The 17,980-nt window shown below is 50.6% G+C and overlaps 1 protein-coding gene and 2 non-coding genes across 3 annotated transcripts in view; 1 reads left to right on the top strand and 2 right to left on the bottom strand.

Moving 5' to 3' along the window:
- LOC127052588 (zinc finger protein 560-like) overlaps window positions 1-17,980 on the top strand; it is a 374,863-nt gene that overhangs the window by 32,627 nt on the left and 324,256 nt on the right. The gene's annotated exons all lie outside the window — the stretch shown is intronic.
- TRNAS-GCU (transfer RNA serine (anticodon GCU)) lies at window positions 1,431-1,518 on the bottom strand. The gene has a single exon. It is a non-coding gene; the product is annotated as a tRNA-Ser (tRNA).
- TRNAV-AAC (transfer RNA valine (anticodon AAC)) lies at window positions 16,024-16,096 on the bottom strand. The gene has a single exon. It is a non-coding gene; the product is annotated as a tRNA-Val (tRNA).

Below are 17,980 nucleotides of genomic sequence, written 5' to 3'. Positions count from 1 at the left end.
TATTCCAATATCAGTCTCACTGATGCCATGTCACCTCCTGTGACGTTATTGACATAATCTGTAACTGTGCAGATCACTGTTGCGACCACTGTTCTATATTTGCAGCCAATACTGTAGAAAGGTTGCCATGTAAGGGGTCTATGGAGAGGTTCTGATTGGCTGATTATAATGATGCTATCTCTAGATGTGTATCATTTTTGTAGTTGATATTATGAATATTGGCTCTATGCTGCCCATATTTCAAACTTGTGCCATAATGGGGGACAAAACAGCTACCTTGTTAGAAGTGGCTTTGCCAATAGATGGAACCTGGGATTTAAACTCCCAATGATCGCACTGTGTTTGGGATCCATTTGAATTCCTCTCCCAGGTCTTTGACACTTTCATCTCCACTCATAGCGACTCTGATAGAGGATTAAAGAAGTCAAAGCATCATCTCCAAGCACAGACAACGGAGAATGCTTCATCACATGACACTTTGAGAAGTGGATGGATAGAACGTGATGAAGATAAACTCTGCCTGGCTCAGACAAAAGATAACAGTTGTGCAGTGATGAGGAAGGAGGGAATCTCTGAGTCACCCGTCCACGGTCGTGTCTTCACAGTGCTCCCAAGCTGGAGAGTGAAGAACCCCCTCGGTCCCACCGTGAGACTGAGGAACAGGAGGCCTGTCACCCCCATTCCTGCCGTCCTGCATTCCTGGTGTCCAGCATCCCAGAGGGCCTCCGTGCCAGCAACGAAACCCAACCGTCGTCTGGACTCCCCAGTGCTCCTCCTCAACGGTTCTAAATCAGCGGGAGAGTGGAAGGTCCTGGGCGTCGCGCCGGCACCTGGGATCCACTGCACCTGAACAGTGGGGAAAGGTTTCTGTGTTGGGGCATTGTTTAGTGTTTTCTAGTTTCCAAGGGAGGGTTTATGGGCCTGAGCGTTAAGCTCCCAAACCCAGTCACTGTTTCATTGTATTCATTAAGTTTGCATTTTCCCCTGTTCCCCCAGCTTTCTGTACCTTTACCCTGACTACACTTACCTTTGTTTGTGCCAAACCACCTTGTCTCCTCTTTATTTTATTTACACCTCAGAAGGAGGGAGGCAAAATCCACTGGTGATAGAGACAGGAGGGAGTCGAGTTTGTATCTCCTGAGAAAAGGGGCTTTTTCCTTTCCTATTTCTCCCCTACCATTTCTAACATTTTCCTTTGAAGCGTTGCCTTATTCAGCTTGAGGAAACATTAGCTTTTAAGATAAAAACTACAAAATACAGAACTAGAGACATTTTTTAGAAATCTGGGATTTAGACATTTTATTTAAAGCCGGGGTGGGGGTGTGTTGGAGTTTCTGAGAAGGTTTTTGTTTGCAAGAAGCAACATTGTTGTGTCTGTTATTGTACCAAGTGGGGAGATGGTTGTCTATAAAGGAAGAGTCAAGACTAAATGCATCCAGTGAGGATGGGATTTGAACCCATGCATGCAGAGCACAATGGATTAGCAGTCCATCACCTTAACCACTGGGCCACCTCATCTGAGCTGTAACAAAAGGGACAGGAGGAGAAATCTAAGGCCGACAGAGATAGGGACACGAAGGAGTTTTTAAATACTAAGCGTAAGCAGGGTCTGAATGAGCTCCCCCCTCACATCTAGTGAGGAGCTGGGGAAAGACTTCAGGAACAGACCGTGTTTGCATAGGCACACCTACTCTGCCTAGCTATGCAGCATGATGGGGCCGCTTCCCCAAAATGACCAGTTTGGGATGGTCTTGGGTTACAAATCACTTTAGGATTGAGTGGAATAAAATGTTATTCTCCTTCCTGTATGAGTGAAGGGCAGCAGAACAGACCTAGTCCATCCTGATGGAGGGGTAGATGGGTGAGGAATAGCTTTTATTGGACTGCAGAGAAGGATTGAGGACATCACGCTAAAACAGTGGTCCCCAAATATTTCACATTGTGCCCTCCTAGCCATGGCTGTGGCCCCTCGGAAGCCACGGTCGAGAAGCAGGGCTGGGAGTGGGGCTGTTGCTTGCTGGGGAGAGGGGTGCGGACAGGGGCAAGGGGGTCATCGCTGGGCTGGGAGCCAGAGGCCCAGACTGAGGGTGGGGTTGGGGAAGAGCTGGGACAGAGTGGGGCTGAGTGGTGCTTCCTCCCTGCCCTCCATGGGGGCTGACTCAGGCCCTGAGGTGCCCCCATGAATGTTCCTTTGTGTCTCCCTAGGAGTCATACCCCACATTATGGGGACCACTGAACCCTACTCGCTAAGCAGGGGCTAGTGATGCCAAAGCCCAGGGAAAGGGAGAACAAGTGTGGGGGCCCCAGCACCAGAACCATGCACCCCCTTCTGTCTGTGGCTCTGCCCCCTTCCACCCATAGCCCCATCCACTGTCACTTCTGTTCCACCCCTTCCCCCACCAGCCCCACCCTGTCACTCCTTTACCCCTGCCCCCTGCGGCCCTGAGACCAGAGAAGCTCCATACCCCTGCTGCAGCCCCTGGGCCGTAGCAGGGAGTGGGAGCTCCTCCAGCCCTGGGGCTGACATAGGGGAGACTTTTGCAGGGTGGCCTAATTTGGCCGGGGTCCCAGTCATGGGCCCCACTGTCCCCTTGGTGATGCAAGGTTTGGGGAGACTGAGCCCCCCCGACCTCCATTACGTGCCGCCCAGGCTACCGCTGCTCAGTGTGGGGCCAGTCTCCCTGTGTTTTCTGCTGCTTGTGCTGGGGAGCCTGGCCGGCACTAGGGGTGGGGCCCCCAGCAGCCACCCAAGGCTCCAGGGGGTCAAAGGGCACCGTGTGGCAGTGCAAAGGTGCTCACTGCTCTCCCCTGCCCCAATGCTCCTCCATGGGCCCATAGAGGGTTGGGGGAAGTGAGGAGCAACACTATGTGCTCCATGCGTCCTGGTCACTTTCCCCACCTGGGCTGTGCTGTGAGGGGAGCATCAGAAGCTGCTGCTCTCTGCCCTCCCCTTATGCAGCCCAGCTGAGGAAAGTGACCTGGATGCAGGGAGCTCGGATGACGTCACTTCTCATCTCCCCACCCCCACAGCCCCTAGGGGTACCCGGAGGAGCAGCATCCCAGGGAGGAGCAATGCTAGCTGCTCCATGCACACAGATCACTGTCCGCACGTGGGTGCAGGAGGGGGCGCAGGGGTTGGGGACAAAAGAGCGGGGGAAGGGGTTGGGGTGAAGGGGGTGCAGGAGAGGGGCAGTGGCTGGTGGCACAGGAGGGGGTGCAGGGGTTAGGGGTGAAGGGAATTCAGGAGGGGGCAGTGGCTGGTGGCACAGGAAGGGGTGCAGGGGTTAGGGGTGAAGGGGGTGCAGGAGATGGCAGTGGCTGGTGGCACAGGAGGGGGTGCAGGGGTTAGGGGTGAAGGGGGTGCAGGAGAGGGTCAGTGGCTGGTGGCACAGGAGGGGGTGGAGGGATTAGGGTGAAGGGGGTGCAGAAGAGGGGCAGGGGTTGGGGCGCAGGGGTTAGGGGTGAAGGGGGTGCAGGAGAGGGTCAGTGGCTGGTGGCACAGGAGGGGGTGCAGAGGTTAGGGGTGAAGGGGGTTCAGGAGAGGGGCAGTGGCTGGTGGCACAGGAGGGGGTGCAGGGGTTAGGGGTGAAGGGGGTGCAGGCGAGGGGCAGTGGCTGGTGGCACAGGAGGGGGTGGAGGGGTTAGAGGTGAAGGGGGTGCAGGAGATGGCAGTGGCTGGTGGCACAGGAGGGGGTGCAGGGGTTAGTGGTGAAGGGGGTGCAGGAGAGGGGGAGTGGCTGGTGGCACAGGAGGGGGTGGAGGGGTTAGGGTGAAGGGGGTGCAGGAGAGGGGCAGGGGTTGAGGCGCAGGGGTTAGGGGTGAAGGGGGTGCAGGAGAGGATCGGTGGCTTGTGGCACAGGAGGGGGTGCAGGGATTAGGGGTGAAGGAGGTGCAGGAGAGGGGCAGTGGCTGGTGGCACAGGAGGGGGTGTAGGATTAGGGTGAAGGGGGTGCAGGAGAGGGGCAGGGGTTGGGGCGCAGGGGTTAGGGGTGAAGGGGGTGCAGGAGAGGGGCAGTGGCTGGTGGCACAGGAGGGGGTGCAGGGGTTAGGGGTGAAGGGGGTGCAGGAGATGTCAGTGGCTGGTGGCACAGGAGGGGGTGCAGGGGTTAGGGGTCAAGGGGGTTCAGGAGGGGGCAGTGGTTGGTGGCACTAGAGGGGAGTATGGGAGTTAAGGGCAAAGGGGACACAGTGTAGGGGTTAGGGCACAGGAGGGGGCAGGAGTTGGGGTGAAGGAGGCACAAGGGTTGGGAGTGCCGGAGCTAGGGGGTAAAGGGAGAGGGGGATCGTCCAGGGGCGATGGGGAAGTGCCAAAGTCTAAGTTTTACCCAGGGCACCATTTCCCCTAACGCTGATCCTTGGTAACATTTCTTGCTGGGACGGGGAGGGGAGAGAGATGAGGCGTTTTCTCTCTGTTTCTTTCCTCTCCATTTTCTGCTCCTTCCTTCAATTCCAGAATCCTCCCTTGTGTTTCAGACTGTGCAGTGACGCCCTCCCAACCCCAGGCCTCTGGAGCCTTTGGAGCAGAAAGATCCCAGGAGCTGAGGGTGAATCCAGGAGTGAGTAGCTGGCAGGAAGGAGTCCTAGCAGTTCTTCTGGGAGCACAGGTGAGGAATGACTCCCCCTTCCCTAGATTCTCCCCATGGGAACAGGGAGGGTTGTGTGATAAATTCCTGTAACTCTTCTGCCCCTCTGAGTTGGCAGAAACAAGGGCTGGGTTCAGTATCTAGGGGTTCTGCTTCAATAAAACAATACAAAACTGGCTCGAGCCCCCACCCAGTGACCTGGGACAATTACACATCACCCCCCTGGGTGCCTCTAGGAGGCAATACTTCCCCTCTTGCAAGCAGGGAGTCTGAGCCGCTCCACTCCACCAGCCATTCCATGAACCACTCCAGTGGTCCCTGCAAACTGCTCTGCTGGGGCAGCAAAGAGCCACCAAATGTTCTGAGGGCTGGAGAAAAATGCCTTCTAGTGAGTAGTGAAAGAGCTCAACCTGTTTAGCTTATCAAAAGAAGATTGAAAGGTGACTTCACTGAAGTGTTGAAGTGCCTTCAGGGAGAGAAAAGACTGGGTATTAAAGGGCTCTTTAATCGAGCAGAGAAAGGCATAACAAGACCCAATGGCCGAAAAGTGAAAAGAGAAATTCATATTACAAATAGGGCGCAAAAATTCAGCAGTGAGGATGATTCACCACAGGAACAAGCTACCAAGGAAAGTGGTGGATTCGCCATCTCCTGATGTCATTTAATGAAGACTAGATGCCTTTCTGGAATGTTTTTGCCCCCAAAGTAGCTCTTGTGTCATACAGGAGGCCTGTGATATGCAGGGGGTCAGATTAGATGCTCTAATGGTCTCTTCCGGCCATAAAGTTGACTAATTTCTGAAAAACAGAGTGTAGCATTGGGAGCAGCGTCTGATGTTTTCCTGTCTAGCCGGCTTGCTGCCTAGAACGAACACTCCTTGAGTGGGGTGATCCACAGGGAGTAGCTCAAACCTCCAAAGTGCCTGGCCAGGGGCAGGACATTGGCACAGCAAGGGAGGGGTGTGACAGTGACATCACAAAGGCCTTTTGCAGGACCTCAGACTATTGGTCCAAGGTGGTGGGGAGGTGGTGACCTCACAGAGAGATGCTGACATCAGCCAGGCAGGACAGGGGTGAGGGGCCAGGGAAACCTCAGAGACCCTTGGGGCTTTGCTTCAGCAAGTCTCCTTCTCCAGGTCTCTCTTTGAGGACTGAGAGAGTATTTGGGTTCACGGACGTGAGTGCCAGGAGGAACCTCTTTTGAGTTTTCTCCTTCCCTTGTAGTGATTTTACTAGAAAACAGCCGTCCCTGTTTAGAAGGTAAGAGCCTCCTCGAAGGAAGGGGTATCATGGGGGTGTCACAGTTCAGATGCCAATGCCCCACCGCCCCCACTGTAAGGAAGCTCCTGCCACCTGCTCTGTGTTTGCAGGGCGGGAGAGAGCAGCATCCACGGCAGAGATTTGCTCCTGGCTGCCGGAGCAGAGCAGCAGGCTTAGCTGTCAGAACTTCCTGGAGCTATGAAAGGGGAGGGTCCCATGGCTCTGTAGCAGAATGCAGGGCAGGCGAGTTCACGGCAGGCATTATGGGATACTGGAGGAGGCCAGTTATGGTTATATAATGAACGGCAGCATCTACACTGGCACTCTGTCCCTTTAAGTTTGCTGCAAAAAGCTCTAGGCCTCTCATCGAAGTGGTTTTATTTTGTCACCAAAACAGGGCAGTTTTGTCACCAGATGTGGCATTGCAGTGTGTACACCAGCCACGAGCTGCCGACCGAAGGGGAGTTGTGAGTTTTTCACAGACCTGAGCAATATAATTCTGCTGAAATAATTTTGTAGTGCAGACCTGGCCAAAGATTTACACACACACACACACACACACACACACACACACACACACACACACACACACACACACAGCTTGAAGGAAAACCTCATCTGCTCCTCCGCTTTGCAGAATCCAAACACAAGCAAAGCTTGTCAGGTCCTGGTGGAGATGGCAGGGAGTCAGGTGTGGTCAGACACTGTGTTTTAACCAGATGCAAGCACCATGGCTTAGCTGGCTAAAGCACTTGCCTTGTAAGCAGGAGATCCTGGGTTCAGGTCCCTAGGGGAGTGGCTTTTGGGGTACATGGTATTGGCTACTGTCAGAAGACAAGATTCAGAGCTAGATGGGCCTTCGGCCTAGCCCAGTGTGGTTTTTCTTATGGTTTAAATTATGCTCAGAGCCACTGATAATAGAGTTATTGAAAGTTTGGGAGATAAGAGCTGATAGGACAGTGGTCCAGTCCCCTCGCAGCTGATCCCCTCCCTCTGAGACAGGGGCAGGTCTGAGCTCTCGCACCAAATGCTCATTGTGGCTGCCAGAATCTGTGGGCAGCTCATTTAATTTGCATTGAGGGTTGAGTCCTGCTTTGTGCCCAGTGTCTGAGAATGAAAATCCTAAACCGCCCTTTGAAACAACAAAAGCAGCAGGACGTGTTATTGTCCCTGCCCCAAAGCAGACAGACCAATGGAGAAATGCCACTGAGTCCACGGTAATACTCCACTGCCATTTTACCTTTTTTGCTTGCTAAACTCCCTCCCAACCTTGTGGGGTCCCAGACCCCGGTATTGAGCCTGAGCTGAGATGTCTACACTGCAAATTTACCACCCCATGGCCCAAGCCCCAGGAGCCGGAGCTGGCATGGGGCAGCCCTGGATGTTTCATTGCAGTGTGGACATAGCCTAGCATTATGTCTACACTGCCATTAGCACACCCAAGTCACTATTCTCAAACCCTGGGTCAGCTGATTCAGGCTTGTGGGGCTTGTGCGACAGGGTAATAAAATTACAGTGTAGACACTTGGGCTTGAGCCCAGCCTCTGAGACTCCACAAGGGGTGAGGGTCTCCGAGCCTGGGCTCCAGTCTGAGCCCAAATGTCTACACTGCAGTTTTTAGCCTCACAACCTGAGCCCCAGGAGCCCAAATCAGATCATCCAGGCCAGCCAGGCCACAGGGATTTTATCTCAGTATAGCTGCACTCTCAGGGTACGTCTACATTGCAATGCAAGCCCAGGGTTAGCAGAAGTCATGTCAGCAGCCCCAACACATAAACCTAAACTATGAGGAAAAGACCCACCCACAAATAAGCTGGGCAGTGTCCTTCTCCCTAAGGTTCGTAAGTCCAGCAACCAAAAGTCATTTAACATGAGCCATCTCCTCTCTGCACCCCACTCACAGCTGTTGTCCTTAGTCAGTGCAAGCCCAGAGGTGCCTCTGTAGAGTTCATCTGCCATCCTGGGTGGAAAAGGGGGAAAATAAGAAGGCACCGTACTCACTATGTTGTCTAGGGACTCACTCACCCCTCCACAGCCACCCTGTCCTAAAGTTGGTCTAACACATAAATTTTAGCATGAGGACTCAGGCCCCAGCCCACTTGGCTTTGGAACCAATGTCCCCTGCCTAGCAAGTGCTATTGAATTGAGGGTGAGTCCCTCCATCTGGATCTGCCAAGCACAGTTCTGCTGCCCTCGATTCACACAACAAGGACAACAACCCTTTATTTCTCCTGTCCCAATAACAAGGAGACTGGGAATCCAACACCAGCCAAAAGTGATCATTTTGGCAAGCAACCCAACATATTCCCAACATACTGTAAAATCCACATGAAGACTCATACACGAAACCTTGCAAGAAAATCTTCCTGAGGGGGTCTGAAGCACCTGCTGCTGGGGGGAAGGAAGGAGCTGTGGGTTGAGATTGAGGGGCACTGGGAATAGGAGGGGGTTGTGGGTTGGGACAGAGGAGAAGGGTGAAGAGGAGCAGGCTCTGGTTGGGAGTGAGGAGCAGTGAGCATAGGAGGGACTGAGGGTTGGGACTGAGGGGCACTGGGCAAAGAGGGGACATGGGTTTAGGCTGAAGAGTATCCTCATTTGGGGATCCAGCAGAACAGGGGAAGGCAGCAGGTGATTCTAATTCCATAGGGATATTTTGTGTGTGTGCGTGCAGGGGAGGAACATGCTATATGCCCAGAGGCCTTTATTCCTCCAGCCTGCAAGGACAGAGGGGCTGTCAGGAAGTTGCCCCTTCAATCCCCCACACACAAAGGCCCTTCTTAGAAAAGGCAAAATCCTGAAGAGAAAAAACATCAAAGAAGACTCCAGAAAGACAGATTTTTAAGATATAATGAGTAGTTTATTACCTGACCAGGGACTTGAACCCTCAGATTAAAAGTCTGATACTTTACCAACTGAGCTAGTCAGACTCACAAACAAATACAGCAAGTTGGTGCAGAGGAGAAACTAGTCAAGGAAACGAAAGCAGGAAACAATAGGGGAAACCTGCTGCTCTCTCTGGCCTGGTCAACACTACGAGTTTATGTCCAATTTAGCAGCATTAAATCACATTAACCCTGCATCCGTCCACACAAAGAAGCCCTTTATATTGATATAAAGGGCTCTTAATACCGGTATCTGTACTCCTCCTTGATGACGAGTAGTGCTGAAATCAGTATTGCCATGTCAGATTAGGGTTAGTGTGGCTGCAATTTGACGGTATTGGTCTCTGGGCGCTATCCCACAGTGCACCATTGTGACTGCTCTGGACAGCAATCTGAACTCGGATGCACTGGCCAGGTAGACAAGAAAAGCCCCGTGAACTTTTGAATTTCATTTCCTGTTTGCCCAGCGTGGAGCGCTGATCAGCACAGGTGACTATGCAGTCCCAGAATCAAAAAAGAGCTCCAGCATGGACTGTTCGGGAGATACTGAAGCTGATCTCTGTATGGGGAGATGAATCTGTTTTATCAGAACTCCGTTCCAAAAGACGAAATACCAAAACATTTGAAAAAATCTCCAAGGCTATGATGGACAGAGGCCACAATAGGGACTCAACGCAGTGCTGAAACTTAAGGAACTGAGACAAGCGTACCAGAAAGTCAAAGAATGAAATGGACGCTCATGGAGGGAGGGGCGACTGAGGATTGTAGCTATCCCACAGTTCCCGCACTCTCCAAAAACCATTTGAATTCTTGGCTGAGTTCCCAAAGCCTGAAGGGTCAAAAACATTGTCGCGGGTTGTTCAGAGTATATGTCGTTCCCCCGCCTCCTGCCCCCATGAAAGCAAAGGGAAAAAAATCCTCTCTCACCTTTTTTCAATGTCACTGTATGTCTACTGGATGCTGCTGGCAGATGTGGTGCTGGAGCACTACACAGCAGCATCCCCTTCCCTTCCCTTGCGGACGGCAGACGGTACAGTAGGACAGGTATCCATCATCGTCGTCCCGTGAGTGCTCCTGACTGGCCTCGGTGAGGTCGGCCGGGGGTGCCTGGACAAAGATGGGAATGACTCCCAGGTTCATTCATAGCAGCTGGAGGCTGCGCTCCCCTCCCCCCTTTGATCCCTGCTTGCAGAAGCAATAAAGTCAGTGTTGTTTCAAATTCCTGCATTCTTTATTACTTCATCACACAAATGGGAGGATAACTGCCATGGTAGCCCAGGAGGGGTAGGGGAGGAGGGAAGCAATGGGTAGGGTTGTTGCAGGGGCACCCACTAGAATGGCATGCAGCGCATCATTTCTGCGGGATCTCTAGGGCTCTGACCCGGAGCGCCCGTTTGCCCCTCTGGTTCTTTAGTAGGCTTGCCTGATAGTCTAGGCAGAACTGACTCTCCATTAGACAAAACTTAAAGAAGAGAATGACCTGGGGAGTCATTCCTATTTTTGTCCATAAGCCCGTGGCCGACCCCATCGAGGCCAGCCAGGAGCACCCATGACAGCAGCAGATGGTGCAGTATAACTGGTAACTGTCATTGTCAACTTGCAAAGCAGCAGACGGTACAGTAGGGCTGGTAACCATCTTTGCTAACTTGCAAAAAGCAAGGGGATGCTGCTGTGTAGCACTGCAGTACCACGTCTGTCAGCACTATAAAGAAGACATACGGTGACAGTGAAAAAAGGCTGAACGGGCTCCATGGTTGCTGTGCTATGGCGTCTGCCCGGGCAATCCAGGGAAAAGGGCGCAAAATGATTGTCTGCTGTTGTTTTCATGGAGGGAGGATTGAGTGATGACATTTACCCAGACTCACTCATGACACTATTTTTGCCCCATCAGGCATTGAGATCTCAACCCAGAATTCCAATGGGCAGGGGAGACTGCGGGAACTATGGGACAGTTACCCACAGTGCAACGCTCTGGAAATTGTATAAAGTCGAGGACACAGGCCCATACTAAGCACATTAATTCGGCGGTGTGCGTCCATGTACCAAGGCTAGCATCAATTTCCCTGGCCAGGCCCTTTGGAGGTTTGAGCTACTCCCTGTGGTCACCCCACTCAAGGAGCGTTCGTTCTAGGCAGTAAGCTGGCTAGACAGTAAAACTTCAGATGCTGCTCCCAATGCTACACTCAGTTTTTCCGAAAACTAGTATCTGTAAAATTAGTCTACTTTCTGGCCAGAAGAGACCATTACAGCATCTAATCTGACCCCCTGCATATCACAGGCCTCCTGCATGACACAATAGCTACTTCTGGGGGAAAGGCATCTAGTTTTCATTGAATGACTTCAGGGGATGGAGATTCCACCACTTTCCTTGGTAGCTTGTTCCTGTGGTGAATCATCCTCGCTGTTGACTATTTGGGGCTTAGTTGTAATATGAATTTGTCTCTTTTCACCTTCCAATCATTGGGTCTTGTTATGTCTTTCTCTGCTCCATTCAAGAGCCCTTTAATACCCAATCTTTTCTCTCCATTAAGGCACTTCAACACTTCAGTGAAGTCACCTTTCAATCTTCTTTTGATAAGCTAAACAGATGGAGCTCTTTCAATAGCTCACTAGAAGGCATTTTTCTCCAGCCCTCAGAACATTTTGGTGGCTTTTTGCTGCCCCAGTTCCAATTTCACAGTATCTTTTTCAAATGAGGACACCAAAACTGGAGACAGTATTCCAATATCAGTCTCACTGATGCCGTGTCACCTCCTGTGATGTTATTGACATAATCTGTAACTTTATAGATCACCATTGTGACCACTGTTCTATATTTGCAGCCAATATGATAGAAAGGTTGTTGTGAAAGGGGTCTATGGAGAGGTTCTGATTGGCTGATTATAATTATGCTATCTCTAGATGTGTATCATTTTTGTAGTTGACTTTATGAATATTGGCTCTATGCTGTCTGTATTCAAACTTGTGCTATGCTTCCGAGGAACACCCCAGCCAGACAAGTTGGTGTCAGTTCTGCCTAGCCTGCTTGATGGCCCATTAAGGACCATCAGCTCTACAATCAACCCATTGAGAGAAGGTAGATATGCCTTGTGGCTCAGCAAGGTATGCAGGGACCTGCCTATGGACAAAACTCAAAGGTTTTTCTATGCCACGTGCTGGATAGAGTGTCCTTGGGACAAAGAAAACAAAGACCACATGGCAAGAGACTGTAAAAGGCTGATGCCTCGTCTCCATCTTGTCTTCAGTCCTGCTTCATACCTCTGAAGGGACTTTGCTACAAACTGAAGCTCTGTACAAGGGACTGAATGACCCATCCCAGCTGTGGATGGACTCCAGAGACTTGATTTGAACCTGCAGTTTATTCCATCACTGCTACAAGCCTGAACCAAGAACTTTGCCATTACTGTATGTGAAGGGTTAAAATTCATGTGCATATTATATAACAACCTGGTCTATGGATTGTGCCAGCTCTTTTCCAGACCCAAAGTCCAGAGTATAATCAAGGGACCAGAAGCCTAGCAAATAGTGACCAGCTAAAAGAAAGCTGGGTAAACAGAAAGCCTTGCTTGCTAAGATAGGCTTGGTCAGCAAATTGCCAGGTGTTGGAGCTAAGAACTAAAGAATTGTATCTTATTCAGAGTTGCAGATTGAACAAAGAATCCCTGTTCCTATTGTGTAAGTCTCTTCTGTAGGGAGACGTTCTTCCCAGAGATCCAACCTTGAGTTTATGAAAAGTTGGCAGATGTCAATATAAGATATGGCATCCTTCCACCTCCCTTCCCAGGGACCAATGCCTTGCCTTAAGACACACAGAAAACAATCTTTATTGCCATATACTTTCACTGTTTCTTTGCTTTAAACCCTAGGAATGTACCTGGAGGACAATCAAAGGAGTTGCTCCTTTCCTATGGACCTCAAATCAGAATTCAGCATAGATATTTTATACTAATAACATTTTATCAAAGTATTCATGAAATGTTAACTTGCTAACTTGAGACCATGGGTGGAGACATTATGTAACCTGTTAACCTTTGGCTACTGTGCTTATCATGTCTTGCTGCAAAACCTATCCCAGAGTTTGGAACTCCCTACCCCGTCTCTTTCCCCCACCCATGGAAAATCTATATATTCTATTGTAATCAATTAACAGTGTCTCTGAGCCTAATAAGCAAGGTGACACTCTGCCAGTTCTGTGTGTAATAAACTCCTATTCTTGCCCTCTACATGGTGGAGATTTATGTCCTTCACAGACACCTGCTGAACAAAGAGGAGATTCAGCATCCAGCTTGGCTGAATGTGTCTTCTCTCCCCACAGCTTGGTGATCTTCTGAGGAAATGGAGAAGACTGCCTTTGCCTAGCTGCACATTGCTTGCAAAAGAAACAAGTCTTTTTGGTGGCAAGTGTTGAAAGGAGCCATTAGACAAATGTGGAGACAGGAAAAATGTCCCCCAACTCAACTGGCATCTGTGGATGCTGAAGTCACAACACAAAGTGCTAAACAGTATATGAGCACAGGCTGGTGTCAGAAGAGTCTCTACCAAAGCCTTTTCCACCAGCAGGGGCCTCTCTGTGCGCAGAACTCCTGGTAGTGTGATGGCTGCAGGCAGTGGAGAACTCTATTTTGGCATCTCTTTGTCAGTGAACATCTACAGAGGCTGTTTAAAGGTCTTTAGATAGTGATCTTTGGGAAGAGCTGGCTGAAGTGTCTTCCTAGTAACCAGAAGATCCTGGCTTGGCCTGCCAGTTCTTCCGTGCAAGTCTTGAGGGAAATGGGGAATGTCTGTAGTTTGGAATTTGCAGGTGTTGTCGTGGACCATCAAAGGGAACAGTTGCAAGTATTTTCTCAAGGCAGGCACCATGGCTTGGGTGGCTAAAGCACCTGTCTAGTAAACAGGAGATCCTGGGTTCAACTCCCAGTAGTACCTTGTTCTACGGGTTTTGTCTCCTCTGCTCACATTTTCCTGTGTCTTTCTAGGAAACAGAAGAGACCTCCCTTGGTATCCAAGTCATTGCTTGCTAAGGAAAAGGCTTCTTTGGAGAGAAACATTGGAAAGAATCAAATCACAAGCCTGGAGTTGATGAAAAGGCTGCTGTGACTGGCATTGGCATGGTGGTTGCTTTGACTGCAATTGCTGCAACACAAAAGCCTGCACCACACGTCCTTGTGATTCGCTGGGGATGTCCACACACAGATGTCATGTCATCTTCCTTTTGATTGTCACTGATGAAAAATGGAGCAGCTGGGAGAAAAGTCCCAGAGGCACTTGCCAGGTAAAGTAGAGGTTAGAGATGCAGCACCCAGTGGTGCCTTGCCAAATCTGTCCACTCCTCACACTTTTTGGTCAATCTTTTGAAGAAGCAGAGAAGACTGCCTCTGCCTTGCAATGCAAATGCTTCCAAAAGAAACCGGTCATTTTTTCTGACAAGTGTTGGAAGAGGCACCTAAGAAATGTGGAGACAAGGAAAAGGTCATCGTAACTCAACTTGCATCCATGACTCTTGAGGCCACAACGCAGAGCACTGAGCACTGTACGACCACAGCTGGGGACAGAAGGGCCTTTTTCAAAGGCATTTTCCACTAGCAGGGTCTTCTCTGTGCACAGAATTTCTGATAGTTTGATGTCTGCTGGCACTGGAGATCACTATTTTGGCATCTCTCTCTCTGTCTCAGTGAGCACCCGCTGTGGTTGTTGAAAGTCTGTGATGGGATCTATGGGATGCAACCTGAACAGTGGGACCCCTGAGCCCTTTGTCCCACCACCTGGACTCCCTCTCACACATGTGATGCTGAGACAAGCTGTGAATCTCTGGCAGATATTGCACTTACACAGACATCCGTAGGTAGGGACACAGCCAACTGAATTACATGAATGCTTCTGCAGCCACTCATAACACTAATGATAGAAAGTCGCCCCCCCTACAGCTCTGCAGCCTTGCACCCCTGGATCATACCATCTTGCCTTAATCAGAAGCCTGATCAGTGTGAGTTTATTACACAGGGTCCACCCCTCCCTCACTGTGAATAGTACATGAACCAGCCTTGTAATGGAGCTGAGATTTCCCAAGAACTTCAAGCAAAATACACCAGTTTAAGTAGAGCATAAAACAGATTTATTAACTACAGAAAGATGGAGTTTTAAGGATTATAAGTGGTAGGAATAAAAGATCAAAGTAAATTACCATGGAAATTAAAGATAAATTCACAATCTAAACTTTACACCTTATTACACTAGGGCGTAGTTCAGTTATGCACACAGGAAGGCTTAATGCTCGAGCTGCTGCACATGCTGGGCAGGCTTAAGGTCGGGCTCCCCATGGCAGGAGAGAAGAAGACTCGGCCCCTGGAGGGGCAGGCTGGGGCTTCCTGGATCCCATTTGCTCACAGCCAGCGCCCTGCCCCCACTCCCAAGTCATCCATGGTGCCCCCAGGTCGGCCAGAATGGAGCAGCAGTTTTCACTGCACTACGTCCACTTATGGCTTACAGGCAACTCCCAGACTCACCACAGTCCACCATCTCGGCCAGAAAGGAGCCCACTCAGCCTCACCATTGCTGCTTTTCCTTCCCCCCAGAACCCCGCTTCTCCTGGGCTGCAAGTAGCCATCCCTGGGATGCCAACAGGCAGCCACAGGGGTCTGTCTCCCAGCAGCCAACCGCACCTCCATGGGTTCAGCCCTCAGAAGGGCAGGTGGGGGTTTCCTGGATCCCAGTTGCTCACAGCCAGCCCAGCCTCCACCTCTAAAACCATCAGTCATGCCCCCAGGTTGGCCATAAAGGAGCCGCCATTCTCCACTTGGACTCAGCTTTGCTTGTTTTCCTTTCACCCAGAACCTCCCTTCTTCTCCTGGGCTGCAAGTAGCCACTCCTGGGAAGCCAAGAGGCAGGCACAGGATTCTACCTCCCAGCAGCCAACCACACCTCCCCAGGCTTTGCAGAATGAAGGGTGGTGCTCTACTAACCCCACTTAGCCGCACAGCTTCTTCCCTGCCTTCCTCAGCTCAACTTTCCTCTATTGCCCCATTCCTGCCTCACTTCCTCCTTTGGCCAGTCACGCAAAGGAGCCCAGCAGGAAGTGAGAGCCTCTATAGGCCAACCTCCAACAGCAGAGGTGGCCAAGCCACAAGCCTCCAAATGGTGACTGGCCTAACTACTCTAGGTTCTCCAGCCTGACACCAAGGTGCTTTCTCCACTGCTGTCAGCATCCTCTGTCATGCAGGGGTTGGAGTTATCCCAGGGACAGGCCAATAGGAGGAGTGCCCTTTCTGAACAACAAGGGGATCTGGGAAAAGGAAGCCAGCATGTTTCTGCCTGGTTTTGAACCAGGGACCTTTTGCGTGTTAGGCAAATGTGATAACCACTACACTACAGAAACTCCACCTACTGGGTTGTTGCTCACTCTGGCACAGACCGATGGACAAATCTAGAGAATGTGGTGGTAGCCCCTCGATAGGTCAGCTGGCGGAGCAGAGGACTGGAGCCAGCACTCAGGAAGTCGTCCTTACCTCGCCCGTGTGACTCCAGCTTGAGGGAGAGCTTCTTTTTCTTCTCCTTGCTGACAAAGAGCAAGAGAAGAATGAAAGGTCAGGTGGGCCAACTCGGTGCAGAAGCCCATGCTGTCTTTTCCTGCTGCATAGCCTGAAATGAGGGACTCGTGGCAGTTAAAGGAACTGCTGCACTCTCAGAAAACATCCCGCCCGTGCATAAAGGAGGATAGAAGAGCCTGTTAGTCTAGCACGCTCCCAACTGAACTGTTTCAGCAGCTGCTAGGTTTCTTTTTGGCCTGTTACTTTTCTGTCTGGGATGTTGTTGTCAGCTGTGGCACAGAAAAAGGACGTCATTGCGAGCTGCCCATGAAGATAAGATTAACTTTTGCCTTCCTTGCTCGGCTTTACTTGCTTCCTCACCCTATTCCTGCCTTAGTTCCTGTGTTACCTGAAGGCAACGGGGGCCCAGCAGTACGAAGAGGAAGTTAGACAGCTAGACCCTGGTGGCAAAAGTTCTACCACCGCTTGCCACCCCACTCTCTTCTCCCAGCTTCACATATTGACCGCCAGGGACTTGGTGCCCAGCAGCGCAACGGAAGGCAGTGGACAGAGCCACCCTCGCCTTGAAGCTCTGGCTCATTAAACCGTATCTTCAGTCGCTGATGGCCAATGAGAGACCAACAGCGCTTGCTATTTTAGCACTTGAAAATGCCATTGGTCAGTCACTGGATCTCTTTAATGCTGTTACATAACAAATGAAAATAGAATCTCAGTGTGACATTCTGTACCTTTGGGGGAGTGTGCTGTAACCCCCATATTCCTCATTTTCATATAATCGTGATCTTATATACAGAGCATGCCTTGTAAGGTATCAGGGGAAAGGATATGATCTGCTGAAAGTCATTTCTCTACCCATAGATGTTTACCATTCATGCATATGAAGTTATGAGAATTGTGCAGTGTGGTTATCACTATGCTGTAAGGTGGGGGAGTCAGCCAAATATTAGCTCCCCAGTGACAACAGCAAGGAAAGTAACCAACACCCGGACAGGGTGTCAAACAACCCATCAACAGCCATTGTTCAGCAAGGGAGCTACAGTGCAATCACTTACCTGCAAGAGGACACCCCAGGGGAATTGCTCAGACTTGCTTGGAGAGACGCAGTGATGCTCACCTGACTCTGAAGGGGGAGCAAAGCCAAGAGGGAAGAAAGGACATGATAAAAGCAGAGACATTTGCCATGCTTTGTCTCTCTCGTCCACCTACATCTACAGACACCCCCACACCAAGCAACTGAAGCGCTGACGAAAGGGGAGAGCCTGGCTGAAAAGCCACCAGCCGGCCTGTGGTGAGAAGCATCTAAGTTTGTAAGGGCATTGAAAGGGTTAAGATCAGCTTAGAGTGCATTTTGCTTTTATTTCACAAAAACAACGAGGAGTCCGGTGACACCTTAAGAACTAACAGATTTATTTGGACACAAGCATTCGTGGGTAAAAAGCCCTCTTCTTCAGATGCATGGAGTGAAAATTGCAGATAGAGGCATAAATATATTGGAACATGATGTAAAGGGAGTTACCATACAAGGGGAGAACCAGTGTTGAAGGCTAATTCAGTCAGGGTGGATGTGGCTCTCTCCAAGTAATTGACAGGGAGGTGTCAATACCAAGAGAGGGAAAATTGCTTTTGTAGTGAGCCAGTCACCCCCAGTCCCTCTTCAAGCTCAAATTAATGGTGTTAAGTTTGCAGATCAGTTGTAACTCTGCAATTTCTGC

Source organism: Gopherus flavomarginatus, chromosome 5 (assembly GCF_025201925.1).
Source record: "Gopherus flavomarginatus isolate rGopFla2 chromosome 5, rGopFla2.mat.asm, whole genome shotgun sequence".
NCBI lineage: Eukaryota > Metazoa > Chordata > Testudines > Testudinidae > Gopherus > Gopherus flavomarginatus.
The sequence above is the reverse complement of the archived record's forward strand: the minus strand, read 5'-3'. Positions and strand labels throughout refer to the sequence as shown.